General features: G+C 44.1%; 1 long non-coding RNA gene across 1 annotated transcript; it reads right to left on the minus strand.

Moving 5' to 3' along the window:
- Positions 1 to 3,578: 3,578 nt before the first annotated feature.
- LOC103656499 lies at positions 3,579 to 17,223 on the minus strand. The gene is made up of 5 exons (XR_566634.2): positions 17,173 to 17,223; positions 16,139 to 16,353; positions 14,059 to 14,127; positions 7,565 to 7,738; positions 3,579 to 4,075 (listed from the first exon to the last, which is right to left on the minus strand). It is a non-coding gene; the product is annotated as an uncharacterized LOC103656499 (long non-coding RNA).
- Between the last annotated feature and the right edge of the window lie 1,992 nt (positions 17,224 to 19,215).

Consider the following 19,215-nt stretch of genomic DNA (forward strand, 5'->3'; position numbering starts at 1 on the left):
TCCTATTTTGTTGTTGTTCAACTCAGCTGTCTTTAGGACAGACTAGGACATTCTTTCTCTTTTTTTAACTATCCACATACCCCTTGGCTAAAGTCAGTATCTAAGGTCCAATGAGTGTTTAGAAGAATATCCGCTAGGGGTGCCTGGGTGGCTCAGTCATTAAGTGTCTGCCTTAGGCTCGGGGTTCGGCTCAGAGCCTGATCCCAGGGTCCTAGGATCAAGCCCTGCATGGGGCTCCCATTCTTCCTCTCCCACTCCCCCTGTTTATGTTCCCTCTCTCGCCGGCTCTCTCTCTCTCTCTCTGTGTCAAATAAATAAATGAAATCTTAAAAGAAAAAAAAAGGAATAATATCTGCTAGACTCTCGGAGAAAGGGAGCTGCTATAAGGAAAATCTACAAGATAGCATGGAACCTGGCCCTTGGTAAACAAGTATTTGTTGAATGAATAGATGAAGAATGTATTTGTTAACACTCCTAGCAGAAGAAAATGTAGAGAAAATCATGGCTGTGGCTTTTGGAAGAAAGAGCAAAGTTTGTTGTTGTTTTTTTTTTAATAGCTGCACTGTCCCTTTAAGAACACAGGTGTCCAACAGAGCGCTCAGCGGGGAAGTAGAGCAGTGCTTCTGGAGCTCAGAGGGAGCTCAGAGAGTGAACAGACATTCCTGTGGATTCATGTCAGAGCAAAGTGCCCTGCCCTATTTCCTGATGGCATTTAAAGAAAGTAACACTATTTTTTAAAGCTTGGACACTAGAATTAAAGCCTAAAGTTTTATCGGAGGTACACAAGGAGATGCTGTAAGAATAAATATGCTGTTAAGTTCAGATGTGGCTGGAAAGGAGAACAAGGCAGAGGAAATGACAGTTTCATGGAGTGTGTTCACTACACCCTCCCTGGCAGAATTTGGTTCGAGTGTTTGAGCCACAGAAGCTGCTTCCCTGTCCTGGACCGATGGGCCTGGGAGCAGTGGGCAGTGTTTGGCAGCTGTTCACATTGCAGAAGTCTGAGAAGTTAACAAGGAGGATCGCTTTCCAATTGACTTGGGCAAAGGAATTTCTATTCTAGGAGGAGTGGAGGCCCCTAGCCCACAGTGGCACCTAAAGGGAGTGGGCTGGGAGGAAGAGAGGGTAGAGGTCACTTGGGAACAGTCAGTTGCCAGGGGACCCTCCATCCATCTGAACTGAGTCACGGCACTTTCCCTAACTAAAGAAAATTTGCTCAGAGCTTGCTTGATGTTGATTTGCTCAGGGAAATGCTCCTTTCCTAAACTAGGACTTCTATCAAGAGTCACCTTGGCTGATGGCAAGGATTGGGGGCCATTACACATGATTTCTCGCCATCACAGATGCCCTTCTCAGTCCATTCTGGAAATGACTTTCCCAAGGTTGGGTGGAGTGAGACTTAGCTCAGGTTGTCAGCATCGTTACCTCCCTGCTAGCAAAGGAGGCAGATGAGTGCCCCAGAGAAGTGGGTCAGAGCACAGGCTGTGAACTTAGCCAGTCTTGGGTTCAAATCCCAGCCAGGGCAGGGACAGGATCTCACGGGGCTGGGATCAGGATCAGGCAAGTAAGGCTGAGTCCTACAAATAGAGGTTCAAATCTTGTCTTTATTTAGAATTTCAGTATTTTTTCATCAAGGATTTTTTCATTAATTTTGATTTTCTAAAATATTCCATTAACCTGTTCTTCGCCTTGATTACTGAGTTTTGGGGCTCCCCTTTACATTTTGCACCCAAGGTGAGCACCTCATTTTCCTTATCCAGTCCTGACTTTGCCCAGCCAGATCACTCATCAGCTCTGTGAGATTGGGCAAGTCACTTCAAGTCTTGCTTCCATTGTTTGTAAAATGGGGTGATTGCGAGAGTCCATTGTACAGGGTTTTGTAAAGTGAAATGAGTGAATGCTCTTAAGGCTCTTAGCACAGGGCCTAGAATCCAGTCAGTGCCTTTACCTTTACAAGAACATGGGTCAGTGCCCCTAAATGCATGTTCTTGCCAAAAAGAACCACTCCTCGAAGACACAAAATGGCACATCACGCCATTTCTGCACACTTACTAATACTGCTCAGGCTGTTTCTAACAATGATTCAGGATCCCACTGTTAAAAAATAGGAGCAAACCCACAGTTCTCAGGGTAGCAGAAATACCCTCTGCCAAGCATCAAGTCACAATGGTAGTGTGCATTGGAAAGCAGCAGGAAGAGCTAACCTGCTGGGTGCTGGCTTCAACTTAGGCATTTGTCAGGCGCAGGTAGGAAACATAGGCCTGAGAAAAGGACTGACCTCTGTGAACACATGCACGGCTGAGGCTGCTGTATGCCCTGCCATGCGCAGAAGTCCACGCCAGGAGTAAATTCAGGGTGAAGGATGTGTTAAGAAACCACTTTACCAACCACAGGCACCCTTCCATACATTCTGGGACATGACAGTTTATGCTTTCAGTGAATATTTTAGCATTTCAAAAGAACCATTGTTGGGTGTCTTATATAGATAGACAACAGTAAAACTAAAGAGATTTCATGTTTACCACTAAAATTGAAATCGTCTCTGAAAATTTTGGAAAACTTTCAGCCAAAAAATTCACTGTGGACTAGTGAAACTTGTGGGATTATTCTATGTTTAAGGCATTTTGCATTGAAAACTTGTTTCCTATTTCCTAGGGTAAGATTCAGTTCTGAAAGGAATGATAAGGAGGGAAGAGATTGATGAAATTTTGATTTCAAACTTCTTTACTCTCAGGAGTCTGCAAATAGATTATGCAAGGCAGAATCATGCCCCACCCCAAAGATGTCCACATCCTGATCCATGGAACCCGGTATATGTTACCTTCTATGGCCAAAGGGTTATGCATGTGTGATTAAGTTGAGGATCTTGAGTTAGGGAGATTTTTCTAGAGTATTTGGATAGGCCCAAATTAATCAAGGGAGACTGTGCTTGTGGAGCAGGGTCAGAGAGGTGCAACCTTGCTGACCTCTAAGATGAAAGAAGGGGCCACAAGCCTGGGAGTGTGAGCAGCCTCTAGAAACTGGGAGCGGCAAAGACCTGGATTATCTCCTGGAGTCTCCAGAAAGGAATGCAGCCCTGCAAACACCTTGAGTTTAGCCTAGTGAGACCCGTGCTGGGCTCGAACTTAGAGAATGCAAATCATACATTTGTATTGTTTTAAGCCACTAAATTTGTGGAGATTTGTTTTGATAACAATAGAAAACTAATACATCGCTAAAATTACATAACTTCCATTAGTTATTTTTATTGCGTATTTATTATGTTTATTTTTATATTTTTAATATACATTATATATTTAATATAATTATATATTTATAACATATTACACATTTATTATATTTATATATATTTATTATATATTTAGAAGCAAATCCTGGCACAGCATTTTTTAAAATTTAATATTAATATGTTGGATCTTGAAGCCTTGTTTTCTTCTCCTTATTTATCTCAGGATGGTGTGCTCTTCAGACTCCTGCTGGGCCTCTAGCTGTGAAAAAGGAACCTGGAATTGTTCCCCAGGAAGCTCCTCTTTCCAAACCCGAGAGATGAGGAACGTTGCTGTGCACAAGGACATGCCTGGTGAGATTTGAGGCTGTAATCATGGGAGCTGGGCCATATAGAGCAAGATATAAATCCTTGAAATCATTTGTAATGAAACATAAACATTGAGTTAGCATGAGGGCCACAGTTTCTGGGTGGTTGAGTCTAACTTTGGCAATCAGGATTTAGAGGGAAAATTTTCCAGTTTTAATGGGCTCCAGATGTTCTTGTCCCAGCTGAAAACGTTTCATCATTTATGGTTAATATTTTTGTCAGCAGCAGAGTTTTGTTGTAATATCTTCAAATTGGTGATAGTGGTCCTTAGTCATCAAACAAACTCCAAATGAGAGTTTAATCTTGGGGTCACTTTAAGCATCCCGTCGCACTCCATTTAATTAATAATTGCTTACTAGTTACACTAGAATTTTGTTTGTGCAATAACGGACTACGTGATTATCTGATGACAACCAGTCACTGAAATTAGGTATGAATGTGCTGTTCTATTTTAACAATGGCTGGCATCCTGGCCAAGGTCTAGAAGAAGGAAACAAAGATGTCAGATGGCCATCACGTTGGACAAATAAAGAGGCAAAGGTTGATTAAATTACAATGAGCTTCTTCATCATAGAATTTAGATTAAACTCACATCAATTGGGGAACATTGTAGTGGTTACTTTTGAGAAGCACTCAGGAAGTTCAGATTAAAAAAAAAGACAGCTTCCGGTTTTAGGACAATAGTGTCATGACTACCTACACTTAATAAAAGGTAATTCTACAAGATCTCTTCTAGGATATGGTTTTAATTATGTAAATAGTCTAAAACTAAGCACATTACTTATATTCATGCTTCAGTTTCCTCTGACGAATGAGAGGAACACAGTTTACTTTTCTAGAAATCTTTTCTGACAGTCACTATCCACGTGCCATCTTGAATTCATAAGGCAGGGAGTGCAGGCTGCATTTGCTGATTGCAATTATGCTATAGCAGGACCTGGTGGAATTAGTTATGTTGGAAAGGTGTTTGAAAGGCCTGTTATTACTTGCCTATTTAGAAAGGGCTTGATTTATAACTTGCTAATAAGTCATATCCAGGTTGTCCTGGAGCTTTTATCCAGTACTTTTATAGTGCTTATATTCATTGGTGTAACTAGATAATTTTTGAGGTTTACTTGCCGGGGCATACGGTTTCATGGTTAATTAGGAGCCTGGATTATTGGCCCTCACGCCACTTAGCAGATGAATAATTTGTGGCTACTGAGAAATAATAAAATCTCTTTAGGCCTTTGTAATTTTTTTAAATGATAAATAAATCATCTGCCTCTGTACTATGTCTTCATTCGGCAGAATGCTTGAGGAGTTTTGCTGCTTATAAAGGAAGGGTCCTTCACTGGAATGATAGCACAAAAGAAAGATGTCACTGCAGATTCTAAATCTGTGTGCTGACTACTCATCGGGGAAGACCTCGTGCTTTCCTCACGTTTCCATTCTCCTCCTCATTCGGGGTCCAACAGACAAAGCACCCATAGAAGAGAGACACAGGCACAGTGGGCCAAGCCCCACCCGGGGTGACTGGCAGGGCTCACAGCTAGAATTGACAAGATTTTTAAAAACACGTGTTTTGTTTTTCACAAATTGTCTCATTGTTGATAAGTACTTTGAAAATTTAAATCACACTCATTTTTTACGACACTTTTCAGCAAGTATTCACTATATAAAGTCTTCTTAGACTACCCCAGACCCCTTTGAAGCCCAAGGCTCATGTCCTTGGGTAATTCCCCATCGACAATCTCTAATTACCAGTGAGCATCAGTCCCAGGTGCTCTAAGGAATCCAACTCGAAAGCAAGGAAATGCATCCCTTTTGCTAACTGAAGTCCTAGATTTGCCTTCTTAAAATCAGCAGGAAATAGTTTGCCAGCTCCAGCTGGAGTGATAGGATGTGATATAAGAGGTAATGGGAAAGAAGTTCTGTTCTAATATTAAATACCTTTTTGTCTTCCCCACCCCCTCCCAGATGGTATTATTTAAAATAACAGTAATAATAACAAAATAACAGCAGTGAAGAGAGCTAGCATTTCTTCAACCTTGGTTATGTGTCAGATACTCTGCTAAGCACATTACCACTTCAGTGCACCCTCTAATTCTTAGGGCAACCCACAAGCAAGGTGCCATCAGTGTATTCGCCCCTGTCTTAGAGATGAGTCTGGAATGGCTAAGATATTTAACTGCAGGGTCAAGCATTGTACACTGTTTTCGCTTGCTTTTCAAACGTATTTATGCATTCTTTGAGGAAAGGTTTAGTGAATACCTACTGTATCCCAGGCCCTGTTTTAGTCTCTGTGAACTCCGGAGAAGGATGGGATGAACTCGACAAATTCCTTTGTTTTGCAAGAAGAAAGGTTGCTTCTGAGCAAACGAGGGAATGCTAAATTCATTTACTAGCTTCCTGCTTCTGCCCGCAGGGACAGTAATAAGAACCCCATTTTGCAGGTGGCTGTCTGTCGTAGTCACCTTTTCAACTGGGTGGGGAGAATGACATCTGGAGAATGTGAACTCTTCTGACTCCAGGCTTTTTGCAAAGATTGAAGGGGGAGGTCTGGCCTGAGAAAAATGATGGGGGAATTTCCAGGTCTGAGAAAACTCACTAATGAAGTTGGAATCCTGGTATCTCCATTGGAAAGGGCCTCAGAGTCTTTGAGTCTAGCCCGTAGACCACATTTCTATTCAGTGCTAGACCCTCCTCTCAATACATGGTCAGAGCACCTCCGCTTGCGTACTTTCAGGGCTAAGGAGCTCTCTACCCACAATGCAGTCCATCTGACGCTAAAGGTTGTTCCTCATGATACTGAGCCAGCAGTCTGCCTCCATATAACTTCCACTCCTTGGTCTCAGCTCTCTCTGATGTCATGCCAAATAAATATAGTTCCTTTTTTTTATAAAAATGTCCTTAAGTGTCTGAAATCAGTGATCTTGTCCCCTCTAAGACTTTTTTTTCTTGCTCCTTCAGCCTTCCACATGTGTTATGATTCCTAAACCCTTCCTTCTCTTAGCTGGAGCAGGAGACACTGGAAATGAGTGGGCTGGGCCCATTCAAGGCTCACTGGGAAGAGCTATTAATAGACACTACTTAAGTGATAAGAGGTTGTGAAGGAGAACGAGGGCGTCTCTTTTGGCCATTAGGACATGGACAAAGCATCTTTAGAGTCCCAGAGGTTTCTGAGGTCAGGGCTCATCTGGCTGGTATTTGAGCCCCTAACTAGTGCTTAGGACTCTGGGAAGAGTCTTTAGAGGGCCAGGCTGCAGAATCTGATGTAGTACTAGGGAAGCAAATCTAATGGCTCTAGAACGTACTTGCTCCTGGCATTTTATACAGCCATCTCTGGGGAGAATTTTATTTACAAGGAGGAAGAAGATGGGTGCAATTAAAGCTTATGGATTCTTTGGTGCTCTAAACTCTCTTAGAAACAACAACTACCAGAAATCCCAGCTCGTTCATCCTCATAAATTCCCCCGCATCTTTCCTAAAGAACTGAAATTGAGAAAAGACCATCGATGGCCCCCTAACAGTGCCTCCTCCCCCTGATAATACCATGATGCCCAACCTGCTCCCTCTTTTACCCATTCTAAGAGTAATGGTAAGTTTTTTAAATAGTGTTTTAATGATAAAACCAAAAGACCTAAATGTAGGCCATGTAGGCTACACCATTACCAGTAACAGAAACTGTGTTTTATCTATATATGTATTATCTATATTATTATCTATATATGTATTATCTATATATGATGGTAAATTATTTTGCTGTTTGCCTCACTGGTATCTTCAGAGGAATTTGTCTTTGTGTGGTACATGACGCTTGGTTACAACCCGCCCTGTAGATTCAAAGTCATGTTAATATAATGATGCAAGTGTTATTTTATCATGATTTCTTCTGCTTCACAGAATGCCTCCCCTTGTTTGTTACTTAACTGTATCAATCAGTACACTTTGCCACCAGCTTTGATGATGATACATTCTTTACCATACCTGGATAGTAGACTGAATAGCATTCTCTCTGTGCTGCTGGTCGGACAACTGATGCTGAGAAATGTCCAGTGATTCATGGTGGGTTTTGTGGCTCTGAATAACAGAGCCCAAGTAATATGCCAGTCTTCTCCCCAGTGCTGTTCACCTTGCAGAATTCTTCAGAACATGAGCTAGCTGAAATGGAGTGCAAAAACTAAATTCACATAGGCACAGTTGAATTTCAGACCAATGAAAAATACTGATGACATTAATGAGATGTATCCATTGAACAATTAAAATGAAAATAAAACTTAATTATTATGTCTTAAACAAAATCAGAAAAAGGCAAATTTATACATCTTTGAAAATCTACCAAGGTTAAGTTTTCCAAAGATAATGGTTTTCGTGGCATGTGAGCTATTCTGGGGCAGAGTAAGCACTCAGTCTTACTCAATTCTATACATCTACAGTGTTTTCCTTCCTTTCTTATCTAATCAGTCTCTAGGAGTCTGCTAAGAGTAAGGTACACAAACTGCTTTTATTAAAGAAAAATTTTGGTGGTCAAAAGATTAATATCGTAGGGATGGAAAAACAGGCCTGTTACCGAGGTTTGGTGACTGCTAAGCCAAAGCCACAGATCTGGCTAACCTCAAACTGGTCTCTTAATTCGAGAGTAATATTTAAGGAGAGCTCATCTAATTCTTTGGAGGTTTAAGATAAGCTCTTGTTGACTGGAGTCAGTAATCTATGTTTGCGGGGCGGGGGGTTGGTAACTGGAAATATTCTTTTCACTTTTATGTGAGGCGTGTTAGTCTTGGCTCTAAAGGAACATTTCATATCCAAGATTCTCAAGGAACTCTTCTGAGATTAATTCATTTTGGAAAAACATAACTTCTTTGCTTCAATTCCACAGAGATTTAAATGAGTATTGGCAGGAGACGTTTCTTTTCCAAGGAAGGTGTAATACACTAGAGGCTGAGCTCTTACACAGCTCAGAGGTGGTAATCCTCCTAATGGGCACTCCTCCACTTCATTTTGAAAGAGAAGAATGTTAAAAACTACACTTTATGTTCAGAGCACAAATTTTAAATATTGACATCATATATACCTAAGAGAGGTATCTGAGCAATGGCTGGCCTAGTGCCTTCATCTGACCATCCACCACCCATTCCTCCATCCACCATCTGCCCCTCCCTCCCTTCCTCCATGCATCCATCCATCTACCATCCACCATCCATCCACCATCCATCCATCATCCGTCCATCTACCATCCACCATCCATCCACCATCCATCCATCATCCGTCCATCTACCATCCACCATCCATCCATCATCCATCCATCTACCATCCACCATCCATCCACCATCCATCCATCATCCGTCCATCTACCATCCACTATCCATCCACCATCCATCCATCATCCATCCATCTACCATCCATCATCCATCCACCATCCGTCCATCATCCGTCCATCTACCATCCACCATCCATCCATCTGCCATCCATGATCTATCCTCCATCCCCCATCTATTTCTTCATGCACTGTGGTGTAATGATTAGTGCATGCATTCTGAAGTCAGTCTGCACTGAATCCCAGTCCTCTTACTTACCAGTTATATCACCTTGGGCAAGTTATTTAAATTCTCTATGTCCTAGTTTTCTCATCTGTAAAATGACGATCATGAGAGCATGTACCTCACAATATTACTGTGAAGGTTAAGGAAGTTAAAGTAAGTTAATATAAGCAGAGTACTTAGAGCAGTGCCTGGCACATCACTAGCACTGTTCTAATAGTTGTTATTGTTATTAGTTATATTATTGATGAAAGAACTCAGGCCCTGAAGAGATGAGTAACCGATCTATAGGTACGGAATAAATACATCAAGAGTTAGAGAATCCACTTATTTGATTTTTTTTTCTTTTCCAGAGAGTGGAAGGGAAGAGCCAGGGAAGAGGTATCATTAGAGGAAGGGAGTTTGAGATCATTTTCAGAAGACTAAATTATTTTGGTTTAATTTTGGCATGAGAGTTCAGTTCTGGGGGGGTTTTGTTTTCTTTTTTATTGTTGTGGTTGGTTTTGTTTTGTTTTAATTGCTAATTATTTCCAAATCTCCAAAAGAAAGTCAAGAAGACTCATTTAGTTATTTACTTATTGCTCTGATCAACTAGACCAGAAAACCCTCATGGGCAAGAATTGTGTTTTTTTCCTGTCTGACACCTCAGTGCTATAACCCCAACATCCTGGGTCTTTGGGGTGCCTGAGAAGCAGGGGGAGGTGAAAATGTTTGCAAAGAAACAGCCCAGAGACTGGGGGAAAGGGATATCCACTGAGAAAATTTCTTGGAGTAGGGACCAGGGAAGGTGTTAGGTCAGTCTCCAGGTAGCCCAGAAGAGCACTGGGCACCCATTAGGCACCTGTCTCTCTGTCTCCAGGGGCCCTGCAGCCGGGACACACAGCTCAACCCTGACTGGAGGGTAGAATCGAGGATAGATTAGCAAGGGAGATGTGTGCCCCAGAGAAGTGTGCAAGGGAAGATGAAGCAAAAGGATCTGGAAGAGGTTGAGAAATCTTCTCCCTTAGTCAGCCCAATTCAATTTGAGTACCGGTATTTATTGAGCACCTAGAATGGACAAAACACTAGGCTGGGAATATTGAAGCATCTTGACCTGTGTGTGCATTTCAGGAGAGATGATGCTTCTGGAGGAGGATCTAGCCCACTTGCACAGCTCCCTCAGCTCCTCTCTGTGGAGGTCTGGCAGCTGCTACTTCCTGTCAGCAACTCAGCCCTTCTCAGAAGGCATCAACCCCACCTCAGACTGTCTGACTTTTAAAGTTTGCACTTAATCAGCAACACGAGAGAGCTGAGATCCATGTATAAAGGCAGGAATTGTCATGTTGACCCAGGGTGGCTAACCATCCCAGTTTGCCTGGAATTGTCTTGGCTTTAACACCAAAAGCCCTTAGTCCCAGGCCAATGGGATAGTTGGTCACACTATTTCTACTTAGTGTTGGCAAATACTCGGCACGAACAGTATGGGAAGAGCTGCCTGAATAATATACACAGTTTGTTCACTTAAGCCTATTGAACTTGACTTAGGTTTATTTAGCTTATTATTTTTGAATTTTTTTAGCTTGTTTATTATTTATTTAAACAGCAGAGAGATGTGTGGGTGAATTGTACAGCACTGGTCCCTGTGGAATTACTTTTACTGAGATTCCCTTTGTTTTTTGCTTCTTTTTAAAAAAATATATATTTTTAAAGATTTGTTTATTTTAGAGAGAGAGCAAGCATGCATGGGAGGGACAGAGGGAGAGGGAGAGAGAAATTAAAGCAGATTCCACGCTGGGCACAGAGCCTGACACGGGGCTCAGTCTCATGACCAGAGATCATGACCTGAGCCAACCAAAACCAAAATCCAGCTGAGCCACCCAGGCACCCTGAAATTCCCTTTGTCAAGACACTCTGGGTGCATTGCCAGGTGGCTGTATGAAGTAGCCTGGGACGCTCACTGTATTATTTCCTGTACAGATATCACTGAGGCTTAATTCTATCCATTGTACAGTGTGCCCCCCCCCCCGAGAGCCCCTGGGGGGACTTCAGGAATGGGGACATTCACGCCCTGGGTGCTGGGAAGGTGGGTCCTCTTTGTGGCTGTCCTATAGTAAGTTGAGACTCCCAGGCATATGGCTTGAATTCCCAATTCATCCTATTTTCATTTTGCCCCATTTTCACCCTTTATTTTTGTCTTGCACCATATGTGTTTTGTGTACGTTATTTAGATACATACATAGAATGGAATTAAGTCATGTTTCTGGTCATGCATTACTTGAACCACTTGGCCTGATGGGGCTATAATACATCATCTTGTTTGCCTGTGGTAAGTGCCCTGAGGTTCCCTTTCGTAATAGTAGGTGGCTGACTTCACAACCGTCTACATGGCCTCTTGGAAAGGGCACAAAGGGAAGCCTTCCTCTGTGGCTGCTCTTTGGAGGAGTCTCTCTTATAGCCCTTCCATGTAGATGGTTGGAAGTTATTTAAGAGAAGCAGCAAGAAGACCGCACCAGGAGCCTTCTACTGGGGGCTGAAGTGAAAGATTAATGTCCAGAGTACAGTGGGATAACGTTGTGAACAAACCAAAGCTTTAGTCCACCACTTATTCTTATAATCCATAGGGGAGAGTGATTCAGAGGGGAAGTGAGGTGTGTAGATAGAGGTTTGGGTCTCAAACAAGGTAGGTCCCACACCCTGCCCTCTCTGGGCTAAGACCTAAGGAAGGGAATAAAAGGTCTTTCTTGGAGAAGTCAGATGGTGGAGAAATCAGGTGGTAGAGAGATCCTAGGTCTCACTTCTCCTGTGCCCCGCTCTGGGGAGGTAACTAGATCCCCTAATAGAAATGGCTCCTCGGGTCTAGAATCATATGAAGAGCCTCCCAGGATCCCATGGCCATCTGTCCCCAAGCAGATCACCGGAGTAGCTGAAAGAGAGCGGGCCTCAGGGGTAGTAGCTGCCCGTGTGGACTGAGGCGTGAGACCACAGCAGATCTCTGAGGATGCCAGTGTGGGCTGACGACGACCCCAGGACCCCCTCCCCCAGCACCTTGACCATACAGAAGACAGCCCTCCCTGCTCACAAGCAAAGGAGGTGACCCTGAATTGCCAGAGATGCATTTTCCTCCAAATGAGGGCTTAAAATAGACGTTAAATTCAGTTTTAGAAAAATAGTAATACATTTCCCTCCCATCTGAGCTCGCTTGGGTATTACAGTGATGATAATGGTGGCTCATGTAGTGTTGATGTGTCGTTCCCTAACCCATGAGATCCCTACGATGCAGGTACCACTAAATTCCCATTGGAGGAAATCGAGGCACAGAGATGTTAAGTAACTTGCTTGAGGTCACGTAGGAGGAGATGGGATTTGAACCTGAGTAATCTTAATGACCCTTAGCAATATTCTTCATGTTTACAAACCAGTTGGTGAGAAAGTCTTTCCTTATCTCAAGCTAAGACTTCTTGTGGGAGTTTAGACCATTTCTTCTTGTTTGGTTCTTAATAGAAAGAGCTGCTAGCCACTCATATGATCCGTATCTTTTCTCCATTTCCTCCTTTTCTGCCCAAATGACCTCAATTGCCTTTGCCTCTCCTCAAGGCTGTTGCGATTTCATGATGTCTGATTTGCCCACTGCTTGAGTGTCTGGGCCTGAACTGGAACAGAGGTCAGTATGTGATGAGTGCTCTAGGATGACTGTATCTTCATGATTGCCCAAGTCAGTGCACTCTGGTGTTGAATTTAGCCATTTCTTTCAATAAGAAATAGTTCACTCTCATGATCTCCCGTGGTCCCAGGTCTGAGTCTGCCATGCTTTTGTAAAGAAGTCCCAACAATCTTTCTCTACATCTTCTGGGAAATAAGCTATGTACATCGCCAGTTGCCAGGCCTGTTTTCTGTCTATCTAAATTATGGTGGCAGAGGAGATAAAAATACAAAGACAAAAAAGTCATTTTTCTCCCCCCAAAACACCAAAATTCTTTGAGCCTTTCATTCCCTTCTGCTTTTTTGCCGATAACAATGAATAATGGTTTCTGCTGCTGCTTTTATTGGCTTAGCATTTGGGGTCATAAGAATGTAAATGTTTCCCTAAGGATAAATACATTTGGGGGATTAACCAGACTGTTTCTTTTATTTTTTAAAATTTTTGTTATAAAAGGAAGAAAGAATCTGCTGAACTAAACTCAGTTATGATCCCAAACAGAAAACAGAGAGCAGAGACCACCATTCATTCGAGCAGGAGCTCCTGGGATTTGGGTGGGTCAACTCTGGGGGTTCCATTTTAGTTGGCATGGTTTTAAAGAGTTCTATTTTAAATCCAGTGGCTGTCATATTTGAACTTATTCATATTTGGGGTCAGGTCACGTCATTAATAAAACTGATTTTGTTCACTATTTTATTCCTTTAACTGACCATTACTATTCTCTTTTCATGCCAACTTCTCAATGTGAGGTGGCTTTAGCAAATGGCTATTGCCTTTTCCTCATCATGCATTCCCCCCCCTCAAGTCCCCTATAATGTGTGATTTGTCCTCACACCTTTATTGAAACCATGCTCTTAGAAATCAGCAGAAATTTCTTTAAGGTGAAATGGAAAAAACTCGTGTTCTTTTTTGTTGCTCTACCTGAGATCTTTGGCACTTGTCCTCTCCTTCACACCTCAGTTCTTGGCCTCTTTGATACCTTATGACCATTTATTCTCTCAGTAGGTGTCCATCCTCTGGAGCATTCTCCAAGGCTTAATTTCTGTCTCTAGACTTAATTTTCTCTATATGAATCTTGGCTTGTAGGCTCCTGTCTTTAGCTGTTGATGTTATTTATGTAATTCCCAGGTCCACATCTCCCACAACTTTCTCTCTCTGAGATCCCAGCTGGTATCTCCATCACCTGCTGAACAATTTCATTTGTTAATTTGCTTTACCCTGGCATCAGAAACACAGCAGACCACCTGCCAAAATCATATTCTTACCTCTGAGTTCACTCCTCTTCCTGAGTTTTCTCCCAGTGGCACTATCAGTTCACCTCTGAATGACGCGCACTGGAAAATTCATGGTCATCTCTGACTTCTTTCCCCAGACTTTGAGTTCCAAGGGGAGCAGAAGTAATGTTCACCTTTTCCACCATCTCACTGGACCCTGGCCTAGTTCTTGGCTCATAGGGGGAACTTAATACATACTTGCTGAATGATTGATGAATTTTCTCTTTTATTACTTGTATTCTCTCACTCATCAACCTAATTAATCCATCACACAGCCTACATATATGTGTTTGTGGAGGCTGTGTAGAGTGCTTATTGGTTTTGGGAGCTCTTGTGTTGGGCTGCCTGGGTTGGAATCTCCGCTAAGCTGCTCCCTAGCCAGGTGATCTTGAGAACGTTACTTAATCACTCTATGCTTTAGTTTTGGTCTGTCTATAAAGTGAGGGAAATAATAATTCCTACCTGGGTGTGTTGATGTGAAGATGAAATGAGAAAATCTCTATTAAATAGGTATAGTAAGTGTTCAGTAAACCTTTTGGTTGATGATGGTAGTGATGATAGTGATAATAGTGATGGTGGTAATGATAGTGGTGATGATGGTGATGGTGATAACGGCAGTGATGATGGTGGTGATGGTGATGATATTGATGGTGGTGATGGTGATGGTGATCATGTCAGTGATGGTGGTGATGGGCAGTGGTGATGATGACAGTGATGGTGATGGTGGTGATGGGCAGTGGTGATGATGACGGTGATGGTGATGGTGGTGATGATTATGATGATGATGGTGGTGATGGTGATGATATTGATGGTGGTGATGATGGTGATCATGTCAGTGATGGTGGTGATGGGCGGTGGTGATGATGACGGTGATGGTAATGGTGGTGATGATTATGATGATGATGATGGTGGTGATGGTGATGATATTGATGGTGGTGATGATGATGGTGATCATGTCAGTGATGGTGGTGATGGGCGGTGGTGATGATGACGGTGATGGTGGTGATGATTATGATGATGATGGTGGTGGTAATGGTGATGATATTGATGGTGGTGATGATGATGGTGATCATGTCAGTGATGGTGGTGATGGGCGGTGGTGATGATGACGGTGATGGTGATGTTGGTGATGACTATGATGATGATGATGGTGGTGATGGTGATGATATTGATGGTGGTGATGATGATGGTGATCATGTCAGTGATGGTGGTGATGGGTGGTGGTGATGATGACAGTGATGGTGATGGTGGTGATGATTATGATGATGATGATGGTGGTGATGGTGATGATATTGATGGTGGTGATGATGATGGTGATCATGTCAGTGATGGTGGTGATGGGTGGTGGTGATGATGATGGTGATGGTGATGGTGGTGATGATTATGATGATGGTGGTGGTGGTGATGGTGATGATATTGATGGTGGTGATGATGATGGGATCATGTCAGTGATGGTGGTGATGGGCGGTGGTGATGATGATGGTGATGGTGATGGTGGTGATGATTATGATGATGATGATGGTGGTGATGGTGATGATATTGATGGTGGTGATGATGATGGTGATCATGTCAGTGATGGTGGTGATGGGTGGTGGTGATGATGATGGTGATGGTGATGGTGGTGATGATTATGATGATGGTGGTGGTGGTGATGGTGATGATGAAAATGATGGCAGAGCATAGGCATGAGCAGGGTGTGGCGAGGTTTGGAAGCACGTAAGGTGCTACGAGAGTCATCATTTCAGGGTGAGGACAAGTGACAGCAGTGGAATGCCAAGGTCCAGTATGTGTGTTTAGGGCAGGAGATTGAGCACTCTAATGGGCATGAGGGACAGTGGGAGAAAAGGCAGACTGAAGTTGACCTGGCAGGAAAATGGACTCCAGCTGTGCTCAAGGCCCTGGAGTTTTCTTGGAGGGGTCTGAGAGACTCCATGGTCGGGGCAATAGGGACAGGGTGGGACGGCTAAAGGACTGGTGGCTAAAACATATGGGGGTCAGCTGCCTGGAGAGGGAGAATGTGCTAGGCTTGTGTGCAGAGTTGAGCAGAAATGCTCTGCTTTTGACATTTTACCTCTTGGTCATTAAGGTCACCTTGGAAGAAAAGGTCGTGCTGCTTTAAAAAAAATGTGAAAATCACTGGTATATGTCTTGAAGGCAAGCTGAGGAGTTCGAGCTTCATGTGGTGAATAGTAGGGAAGCTACGGGGTTGTGGATGAAAGAGCAGTAAGACTAAAACAATGCTTTTTCAAAACTCTTCTCAAATTCTTTGGTGGTGCGTCAAGTTGGCTGGAAAGGGAAACAAACACATTGTCCAGGCAGGAAGGGCCATTAGGACATTGATCTTTCTCCAAAATACCTGCTCTCTCTGTCCTCTGCTGAGCAGTGGACACCCAGTCTCTGGGATAGCGGTACAGACTAATATCCTGCCTGAACCATGGCAGCAGCCCTCTGCCTTCAGACGCTGGGCCAGCTCACCAAAACACCTGTCCCATCATTCCGTTCCATGTGCTACAGCCCCCAGCGGTTCTCCCTTAGTTGTGGGAGAAAACCCAAACTCCCTTGCTTGTCATACAGGACCCCACAACATGACTGACAAACTCTGCCTTTCTACTCCTATCTGCTACTAGTCACCCCTCTGCCCCAGCTGGCTACACTTTCTTACAGTACCCGCTACCCCTAAACATAGTGCGTATTTTCTCTTGTGCATTTCAGGCCGTGTCCTGGTCCTGGGATGCACCCCCAGACATACCCTACCCCCTACACGCACACACACCTGTACTTAGTATACTATCCTTGTAGACTTCACACAAATTCCACCAGCCTTTTTTGACCATGTTTGGTCATATCTGTCTCTACCCTATGACTGCCCAGAGGAGCCCTGCCTCTTAAGTACTTATTCTGGCAGTGATCAGTATTTTTTTTGCTTTCAAGTGTCACCTAACATCATGCCAGGCTCATTGCACACCAACAAACCAAAATAATTTAATCTAGCGGTAATGGGAACATCCTAGATTCCTTTATTCTCAAACAGGATTCCCATCTTAACCACCCTTCAGTGCCAGGTCCACCTTGTGAACTGCCCCCCTCCCCCGGCTCCCTCAGCACCTTGTTTTCCCAAGCCCGGCTTCTGACATCCTTTTGGATCACAGGGGTTTGTGCAGCTGCCTGTTCTCAGAAGTGGCTTGAGCCCAGCAAGCATTCCTTCTCAACTGGGACTTTTCATGAAATGTTGTCTTGACAAATGTCAGCCGGGGGGGGGAGGGGGGGGAGATTCACTGCACTATTTATTAAAGGAACAAAAGCCCTGTCTGACAGGCCTGAGGAACAGGCCTGACTCGCCCTGGGGGTAGTCAGCTGAGGAAGGCTGAGACCTTGCTGCTTGGGCCCCCTTGGCCTGCATTTCCAGTCAGAAGCCTTTGGAGAAAAGCTGCTGGCCAGGCAATGGATGTTCTTCCCCTCCCCACAGACAAGAGTGACAAGAACAATTTCACGACCCACAGGTGAGGCAGAGAAGAAGCATTTCCTTTTCCTCACTTGGCCCAGCTCCCCATTCCGAGCCCCAAGCAGTACCACTTCATGTATAAAAAGTTTTCTTTGCCCCACAAGTGCCAGTGTTCTGGAGAGAGACAGACTCTTTATAAACCTGTGTCACTGGCCTCCTCTTTCAAGACACAGGAACCGCGTCACAGATGGCTGTGTTGTCATGGGTGGGTCATCCCCAAGGACCTTTCTCAGCTGTGCTAGGTATAAGGCAGGCCAGGTGTTCGATGTGCCAGGTTGTGGTCCTCAAGGGGCTCCAAATTCAGGCGGTATGATGGGAGCTGCCAAAAAAAGAAAACGAAAAAAAGAAAAGAAATAAACAAAATAAAACAAAACAAAAGGAAGTGAAGTGTCCAGCTAGCTCTGGCTCAAGACCAGAGCAGTTCACAGAGGTCGGGGAGGGGGCCCATCGCTGTGGCCTGGCTTATCAGCCGAGAGTCCAGGACAAGGATAGGAAGGACTGGAGCTAGACCTTAAGAAATTAGCCTGATTATCAGCTGAGGGAGGTGAAGGGGAGGCTGGCTTCCCCCAGATACTACGTCCAAGATTAGGAAGGGGGCTCAGCTTATTTTTGAGCGTGATCTGTTTCCCCTCTGAGCATGGAGAGAGCTTCTTCCCTGAGAACAGCTTCTGCTATGAGGTGCCAGCATTATGGAAGAGGGGACCCGAGTGTCCCCATCGGAGGATGGCAGAGAGGAGACACAGAAAAGTTCTGGCTTATTGCAGTCACACCACAGATCTTTGATTTCCGGCCATGCTTATCCTGGGTAGCCAGGGGCACCCAGATGTCTGCGGTGAGGCCAGATGTTGTGAACAAGTGTCTGTACCTCAGGTGATGACGAGATGACTGTCACCTCAGCTGCCACAGGCCGGGCAGGGAAAGGAGGGTTACAGGAGACATGATGTGAAAAGCCACAAGGCTGTTAGAGAGTAGCTTCCCCCCTTATTGACCTTCCATGCAGAAATCCCGTATTTTTATGGGGTGCTTATACGTGGTCAGCTCAGTATTTCCACCATGTGGGAAAAGGAGAAGCACTGGAAAAACCGATCCATACACAAATCTCAGCCCCAAAGTTCGCTCATGGTTTCCACCATCTTCCTCATAAAATCTCTCCCAGAGACATCACACAATGGCAAAATTGTTAGATTTCCATATTATCTTTCCATCTTCAATTAATAAGTTGGCTGATCCCAAGGAAGCCAGTTTGGTGCTCACTCATTCCCGTTGTACAGTGAGGACGGCACTAGTCTGGGGGCACCGGGGTCTCTTCTGGTGCGAACACTCTATGATCCTCTCCAAATAGCTCCGTTCCTTCTGCGCTTGTAAGTGGGCCGGCAGTGGAGTGAGGCGGTGCGGGGCAGTGGTCAGAGCTCTGCCTCTGGCGCTGGGCGCACCTGGCCCAACTGCACGGCCTCTCTGGGCTCCGAGTGCTTCCTTCTCCGATGGAGGTCGGCTGTGAGCGTTACACTGAGGGAATGTGCAATGCCCCAGAGCGAGTGCTCACTCTCTGTTAGTACAAAGAAAACAAAAGGTCAAAGGTGAAAAGGGGGACAAAGGAGAAGGTACCTCTAACCACCAAACCTCCATTCGCAGTCAGGCTTGAACAG

This window comes from Ursus maritimus, unplaced genomic scaffold (genome assembly GCF_017311325.1).
Source record: "Ursus maritimus isolate PB19 unplaced genomic scaffold, ASM1731132v1 scaffold_31, whole genome shotgun sequence".
Taxonomy (NCBI): Eukaryota; Metazoa; Chordata; class Mammalia; order Carnivora; family Ursidae; genus Ursus; species Ursus maritimus.